Source organism: Chlamydotis macqueenii, chromosome 1 (genome assembly GCF_036417535.1).
Source record: "Chlamydotis macqueenii isolate bChlMac1 chromosome 1, bChlMac1.mat, whole genome shotgun sequence".
NCBI lineage: Eukaryota > Metazoa > Chordata > Aves > Otidiformes > Otididae > Chlamydotis > Chlamydotis macqueenii.
Genome location: NC_141556.1, coordinates 173,611,424 through 173,620,035, shown reverse-complemented (window position 1 = coordinate 173,620,035; position 8,612 = coordinate 173,611,424). Strand labels below are relative to the sequence as shown.

At 42.3% G+C, this 8,612-nt stretch overlaps 1 non-coding gene across 1 annotated transcript; it reads left to right on the top strand.

The window, feature by feature from the left end:
* The first annotated feature begins 2,086 nt into the window (after nucleotides 1-2,086).
* Nucleotides 2,087-2,159, top strand: TRNAF-GAA (transfer RNA phenylalanine (anticodon GAA)). Its single transcript has one exon. It is a non-coding gene; the product is annotated as a tRNA-Phe (tRNA).
* The last annotated feature ends 6,453 nt before the right edge of the window (nucleotides 2,160-8,612 follow it).

Genomic DNA, 8,612 nt, shown 5'->3' with positions numbered 1-8,612 from the left:
ATGTTCACCTTGCTGGCACACCAAAGCAGCCAAACACAGGACAGTCATGGACAGAATACAGTATTTTTACAAATCTAAGACTAAGTTAACATTCCTTGCCTCTTAGCAAAGCCTGTCAGCCTGAGTATGATGACAATGTCATTATTTTTTTAGTATATTCATAGCACTACTTCTGGTGATTAGTGAAGACATTTTTTTGTCAAAAACAGTTTTTGTCATTCATTCTTGCTTGTAGGCAACATCAAGGAGCAGCAGGCTGGTCAAAGCATCTAAACATGATAATACTTTGCATTCATGTAACATTTTTCTTTCCATATCACTAACAATACTCTAATAAATCTTCAAAAGGATCTCACTGAATTAGATAATATCAACCCAAAGTAAAATTGAGCAGATTAAATCACAGAAAAGTTATCTGAGGTTATAGAACAAATCAATAGCAGAGAAAATTAAAGCTCAGAAACTCTGAATGATAATAAGCAATCCCTCAGACACATTGGAGGTGATATCTTTGTACTGTTAGAAAGATTTTATGCAAATTGCAAAAGTGGATGATGTTTTACAAGTACGTAAAAAAACCCAAGTCCTCTAGTTAGAATGACTTCATTTCAAAGGTCAAACACAAAAACAGAAGGTAGTTTCTTCAAGGTTATTGAATACTAACCCTGTGAATACAAAGTACTAGTTCTGTGTCGTAGTTCAGCCCTGATTGGGACCAGACTACGCAGTCTCTCTCTCACTTCCCCCACCCTCCAAGAGAATAGGGGGAGATGATATAAGGAAAAACAGCTTGAGGTTTGAGATAGGGATGGGGAGAAATCCTTAAAGTTACCATCAAGGGCAAAACATACTCGACTTGGGGAAAACTATTCATTTATTTCTAAAACTAGCAGGAGAATGAGACAGGGAACAAGATAACCTCCCCCACCCCTCCCTCTTCCCAGGCTTAACATTATCTCTATTACCTTCCCCCAGCCCCGAGCGGCACAGGGGGGAAGAGGGAATGGGAGTCACGGTCAGTTCATCACGCGTTATTTCATGCTGCTGCTTCATCGTCAGAGGAAGAACTCCTCTCATTCCTCCCCTGCTCCTTCGTGGGGTCCCTCTCCACAGGCCACAGTCCTTCATGAAACTGCTCCGGCATGGGTCATCTCTTCCACGGGGTGCAGTCTCTTCAGAACGGCTGTCCCAGCGGGCCCTCCATGAGCCACAGCCTCCTTCAGGCCTCCACCTACCCTGGTGTGGGGTCCTCCACAGGCTGCAGGTGGATCTCTGCTCCTCTGTGGACCTCCATGGGCTGCAGGGGGGACAACCTGCTCCACCATGGTCTTCACCACGGGCTGCAGGGGAATCTTGGCTAGGAGCCGCATTACTCCTCCCCCTCCTTCTTCACTGACCTTGGCGTCTGCAGCTGTTCCTCACAACAGGCTGGCAGACGCCTCTCAGGATCCTTTTTACATCTTGTTCACTTCTCATCTCCTCTCCACTTCTTGCAGCCAGGCCGGGCCAAGTTGGGCCCAGTCAGCTGTCCGGCGGGAGGCCAGAGGGTGAGGCCTGCAAGGCCCACAAGGCTCGCGCCTCCCCCTCTCTGCCCCCCGCTCAACTGCTTCACATCTTCTCTTCTTTTTTTCTTCTGTTTTCCCCTTCTTAAATACGTTATCACAGAGGCGTTATCATGGGACATTCTGCTACCAATTGGCTTGGCCTTGGCCAGCAGCGGGTCCGCCCTAGGCCCGGCTGAGTCCACTGAACAAAGGGAAGTAACTTCTAGCAGTTTCCTACAGAAGCTACAGCCCTAGGCCCCCCCTCAGTCAACAAAACCAGAATATTCTGTTATAATGGCAGCTATATCAGAGGAGTAGATAAGACACGGAAAAGGGTACTGTAGAGTCTGAATAGGAGAATATTTAGTAGTTTCCAAAAACAAAGAAAAAGCATATGCTTTTCCAAGGTGACTCCAGGATCCATGACAACATGGGCAATTCAGTCTCTATGTAATGACGTTCTGTATGGCATGGACAATAAGATGGGCAGAGTTTTCCCATGTTTTCCCTGTCTTGTCCTTTCCAAGATCATATTTATGTAAGCTGAAATAGCTCAGTTGGGAGAGCGTTAGACTGAAGATCTAAAGGTCCCTGGTTCGATCCCGGGTTTCAGCAATACCTTTAGCTACGCCAGCAGGTGGAGGAAGGTGATTCTACCCCTCTACTCCACCCTCATGAGATCTGGATTACTGTGTCCAGTACTGGAGTGCTGTGTCCAGTTCTGGAGCCCCCAACAACATAAGAAGGAGGTGGGCCACTTGAAGAGGAGGGCCACAGAGATGATCAGAGGGCTGGAGTACCTCTCCTATGAGGACAGGCTGAGAGAGTTGGGGCTGTTCAGCCTGTAGAAGAGGAGGCTGCGGGAAGACCTTATAGCAGTCTTCCAGTACCTCAAGGGGGCCTGCAGGAAACATGGGAAGAGACTCATCAGTAGGGTCTGTTTTGACAGGACTAGGGGTAATGGTTTCAAAACAGAGGGAGGTAGAATTGGATTAGATATTAGGAGAAAATTTTTTACGATGAGGGTGGTAGAATACTGGAACAGGTTGCCCAGAGAGGTGGTGGGTGCCCCATCCCTGGAAACATTCAAGACCAGGTTGGATGAGGCTCTGAGCAACCTGATCTAGTTGGAGATGTCCCTGCTTCTTGCAGAGGGGCTTGGACTAAATGACCTTTGAAGGTCCCTTCCAACCCTAAGCATTCTATGATTCTATATCTGCCACAAGCAAACTCCTGAAAGCACAAATTTCAGCTTTCAGAGTTGCAGCACATGCAGAGACAACAGCACATACACAAACAATAGCACAACACATTACAGTAGATCTGATCTCTATGGTACTGGTTAGGTCTTCTGTGCACTCTTTGGGACCCATTCAAAGACCTCAGATCTGACTGTAGACTTGGACTGCAAAGTAAAATGACCTCTTCTGTCTGTTTTGCATGCACTCCTGCCCTCTTAAACATACACTAGATGACTCCTAAACATTTACAAAATGTGTACTTCTTCATTATTTTCCTGTTAGCAAAGATTTTGGCAACTGATTTCAATTAATATAACACATTCATTCTTATCTCATTATCTTCAGTATAATAGTAATAATAATGTTATGACTTTGCTATGAAACTAAAGAATTCTTTTGACTTACATATTGATAAGGTTCATGTCACTAGCAAGCTCTATTGTCTTAAAAAATGTATTTTACTTAAAAAAAAATAAGTCAGTGAGCTTGTATTTGAAATCCTCATTGAGCTACATAGACACTGTTGGTTATTATATTACTTTCACTAAACATAGAGCAGAAAGTCTGAATGCAGAGGATGAAGTCACCCAGGATACTGGGTGCAAGACATAAAATAAAAGCCTGATTGATAGATTCTTTTTTTAGACTCTAAATGTTCATGAAAAATTAATTAAAGTTGAGCTGCATAAGCTGATTGTAGGAAGGCACTCAAAATCACAAATACATCAAAAAACACTTTCTCACATAGAATGTATCACCTGTTAAATTATGTGTCTTACCTTAAAATGGTAAATATTTCTTTTTAAGGTGTTGTCAAAGTAAGTCAGAAGGCAGTTTTTAAAGGTAATTGGCAGGTAAATCTCTCTAAATTGGGAAACAATGTATATTAACTTTTTAATATTTGGCATTTGCCTCTGGTGCTAATGCATTCATTATTTTCTCTATTCAACTTTTGCATTATCTCTGGTATTTTTTTCTTTATTTAATTAGATGTTCTTCATCACATAGCTTCTTCACTGCATAAAACAAACTCAGTTCTTCCTCGGCTAAGTCACAAACCAAATATATTTTAATATGGATTTAGGAAAAACAAGTAGTTGATTCAGAATATGTCAAAAAGCAAAGAGTTGGGTTTGTTTGTTTTTTTTTTGCATTGGATCGGTTCTAAAATATATGCATTCATTATGCGTTCTATAAATATAAAAGTGGAACCCAGCAGTAATAAGGACAGAATTAAATTGCAGGGTGCCATGTGTGGTTCCTTTTATAGCTGCATTCATATTGATTACATGTAATTTTTACAGCAGATCTCTTTTAACTCTATAGGTGAAGATGGCAATTAGGTGTCTGCTGTTTATGTTGCTACAAGATATCCAAGATATGGTAGGTTTTTATATAAGTCTTTCCATTGTCTTACAGTTTTAAACTTCAGATTAAATACTAAACATTTGTGATTATTTTTTTTTTCCCTAAGAACCACAGTAGCTAAAAAGTGCATGTGAATTTACTTTTTTTTTTCCCTAGTGGTTTACAGGATACACAAAAATGTAGACATATGAACGCTAGTTTTAAAAAAGAAACAAACAATAGGAATGGCTGCTAAAAGATTCTATGGTTACCCTTAAATGATATAGACCCAGCAACACAACATCACTGTTCCTAGATAAACTCATTAGAAAACCTCACACCTTGCTTGTGATAAGGACAGACCCAGAGCAGAATCACCTCTACTTGCATATGCTCTATTTGTAGCTGAGGTTGCAAACTTTATAGAGTACATATTGCTTATGTCCTGTAAAATACTGTGTCAAAAATTTGTCTCAACATTGTTGAAACAGCAAACCACCACCCAAGCAATGGCTTCCCGTTATCTTGCAAGGCAACCTGAATGCAGAGCTGGTTCCGAGAAATCTAGCCCTAGCCCCCGGCATGTGCCCAGAGATACATATCACCCGGTAATGGGCGTACATATCGCCCAATAATGGATCACCCAGTAATGGGCATGCATATCACCGCCAAGTGAGGGGTGTGGCTAGGAAAACCAGCTCTTGAAATACAATGAAAACAACCAACATAAGAAGGGGAACATTTTTCGAAGGAAGATACTTAGACTTAGACTTCTTCTTCTACACTTCAAGACTTCTTCTAGACACTACTTCGAGACTTCTACACTTCAAGACTTAGACTTAGACACTTCTTCGAGACTTTGACACTTCTTCTACACTTCACTTCACTTCATTCATTCAACAGAATACACATTCGCCGGAATACACATCCACGGAACCGACATCTAGACGACCAACACCAGACGGATCGTTCCCCCATCGAGCGAACTGAACTGTTGGGACGCTGCAGCTACGTGGTGGTAGCTATTACAACCAAAATTCTTTTCCCTCTTTCCTTCCTTTCTTTCCTTTCTCTTCCATTTACAAACTTCTTGTCGGGTTTATAAAGCTACCTGGCACTTGACTCTGTTTTGAGTCTTAATTCTGTTGCCGAGAATACCAACAAAACCACGCTCCGGTGTGTGAGAGGTTGGTCCAGCTGCCCCTAGCCTCCCAGACTCATCTGAGGTCGGCCAGAACGCAAGGGGGCCTTCCTCTCATCCAAAATTGGAACGTGACATGTCCTCATTAGAATAAGTCACTACAAATATTTTTTTTGTCACTTCTGTTGACCAAATCTGTTTTTTAATTGTCAGCTCAAGTGTTTGTCCCTATTTTCAAGACTCTCAAGATCCTGTGCATCATATACTCTCCTATGATATATAGGGTTTTTTTTCTGAGGAAAAGGAAGAAGTGAAGAAGCAGAAGCAAGGGCAGAGAGAGGGAGATGTGAGCCTTGTGGGTCTTGCAGGCCTCACCCTCTGGCCTCCTGCTGGGCGGCCGACTGGGCCCGACTCAGCCCAGCCTGGCTGCAAGAAGCAGAGGGAAGAGGAGATGTGAAGAGAACCTGAGAGGTGTCTGCCTGAGCCAATTGTGAAGAATTTCTTGTGAGAGGAATGGCTGCAGACACCAAGGTCAGTGAAGAAGGAGGGGAAGGAGTAATGCTGCTCCTGGCAGAGATCCCCCTGCAGATTGCCGTGGTGAAGCCCATGGTGAGGCAGGCTGTCCCCCTGCTCCACGGAGGAGCAGAGATCCACCTGCAGCCTGTGGAGGAACCCATGCTGGGGCAGGAGGATGCCTGAAGGAGGCTGTGGCCCATGGAGGGCCCATGGAGTGCTGAGGCAGGCTGTTCCTGAGGGACTGCAGTCTGTGGAAAAGGACCCACGCTGGCACAGTTCATGAATGACTGCAGCCCGTAGGAGGGATTCCATGCTGGAGCAGGGGAGGAATGTGAGGAGTTCTTTCCCTGAGGAGGAAAGAGTGGCAGAAAGATAACATGTGATGAACTGACCATAACCCCCTTTCCCTATTCCCTGCAGTGCCACTCGGTGGAGGGGAAGGAGGTAGAGATAATTGAAATGAAGTTAAGCCTGGGAAGAGGGAGGGATGAAGGAAGTTTTTTTTTTTGTTCTCTTCCTCATTGTCCTGCTTTGGTTTTAATAAGAAATAAATTGTTTTCCCTGAGTTGAGTCTGTTTTGCTTGTAACAGCAACTTTAATGATCTCTCCCTGTCCTTATCTCAAAACTCAAGCCTTTTTATTATATTTTCTCTCCTCCATTGTCTCGGAGGGTGGGGGGAGTGAGCGAGAGACTGCATAGCTTAGTCCCAAGCAGGGCTAAACTACCACAATGGCAATTAATTATGTCCGCACTATCTAAATGACAAAAATATAAATTAAACAGTACTGAAATAAGTAAGTATTCCATACAAGTATGGATGGAAAAAAAAGAGCATAACTCTGTGAAGGCCACTAGGAAGCTTTTCGGTCTGTCTAATTTATCTGGTAACCACCTGAATACTGCTTCATATCTGCTACAGAGCATCTTAAAGCACATGAAAGTGTGTTTTGTTTCCTAAAAGAACTCATCTCTTGAAATGGTCTACAGCTCTTATTAAGAAAATTTTTGCAAATGTGTTAAGAAACATTTTTTTTTCAGTGCCTCAGTCAAAAACATGAGTGTAAGTGCATATATATTGCTCATAGTTCAGTCCTTCTGGGTGTTTTAGTCATTTGTCTCAGCAAATAAAATAGACAGTGTTAGGGGTATTCTGAGTTCAAATTATCTCATTTTCCATAGGTTTAATTGTATACATTATGCATAAGTATTCTGTAGATACAGGGTTTTTTTGAATCTTTTTTTTTTCCCACATTACTTACAGTGACATATTTCCTAATCTGTGGGAAATATTATCTTTCAAGGGCTAATTGCTATTTTTTTTTCTAATATGCTTTGATGTTTTCTCATCAACATCAAGATTGGGTACCTACCATAGATATCCTCTTCATGGAATAAGTAAAAGTCCTAAATGCCTTCTTTCCCTCGCTTTTTATTAGCAAGAGCAACCTTTGCGAAATCCAGGTCCCAGGCACCAGGGGGAAGGGTTGGACCAAGGAAGATGTACTCTTTCTGGAAGAGGATCAGGTCAGGAAATACTTAAGCAGACTGGACATATCTTAGTCCATGGGCCTTGTTGGGGTGCACCAACAGCTGCTCTAGGTGTCCCTGTTTGAGCAGGGCATCCAGATGACCTTCAGAAACTCCTTCCAGCCTCAACCATTCTGTGATTCCTCTGTGTTACAGGTGCACCCTTCTGAGTGGCAGTCTCAGTAATTTGTTTTCTTCAGAAAGAAACCTGTAGTTTGTAGCTAGAGGTGGAAATTGGAAAATATTGAACACTCCATCTGAATAAAAATAAAAATTTAGTTATTTGTCCTGATACAAAAGAACTTATATTAAATAAAAATACATGTATTCTGAAAAAAAAAATGATCTGTTCCTAAAGGCCTTTTTTTGTTTGTTTTTTTTTTTGTTTTGTTTTTCATAATAAAGTGATGATGTACATTAGTGTGCCTTCAGAATAGTCTTTAGAATAATTTGGAAACTCTTCCTACCTTTCCTCTCCTCTTTCCAGGAAGCTGTTTCTCTGTTTGTCTGATCAACTACCTTGGCCAAAGTTGAGTTCCCTTCCTAGTTATTGTTAACTGATTGCAGATGAAGGAGTATATAAATGTCCTTGATGTCATTCTGCATTTTTATTTGTCCTTTGTAATGCCATATAAACTCTTATTAGTGTGCAGGCCATGGTACGGACCCTTTTGTCCTGAGTATTTAATGCCTGATATACAAAAGAAACATAATTGTACTTGGGGAAATCACAGTGGCAACTGGACATGATGAACAATGCTACACTGCCATCTAGACTTGCTGAACAACAAGGGGTCGGCAGAGCAAGAGAGAGTTCAGACGAAGAAGGAGCAATGCAAATGACTCTGCAGGTCATAGAATCATGGAATAGTTTGGGTTGGAAGCGATTGTTAAAGGTCATCTAGTCCAACCCCCCTGCAAGGAGCAGGGACATTTTCAACTAGATCAGGTTGCTCAGAGCCCCGTCCAACCTGGCCTTGAAAGTCTCCAGGGACGGGGCATCTACCACCTCTCTGGGCAACCTATTCCAGTGTTTCAACACTCTCATTGTAAAAAATTTTCCTTATATCTAGTCTCAATCTACGTCCTTCTAGTTTAAAACCATTACCCCTTGTCCTATCACAACAGGCCCTGCTAAAAAGTTTGTCCCCATCTTTTTTATAAGCCTCCTTTAAATATTGAAATACCACAATAAGGTCTCCCTGAAGCCTTCTTTTCTCCAGGCTGAACAGCCCCAACTCTCTCAGCCTGTCTTCATAGGAGACGTGTTCCAGTCATCTGATCATCTTCGTGGC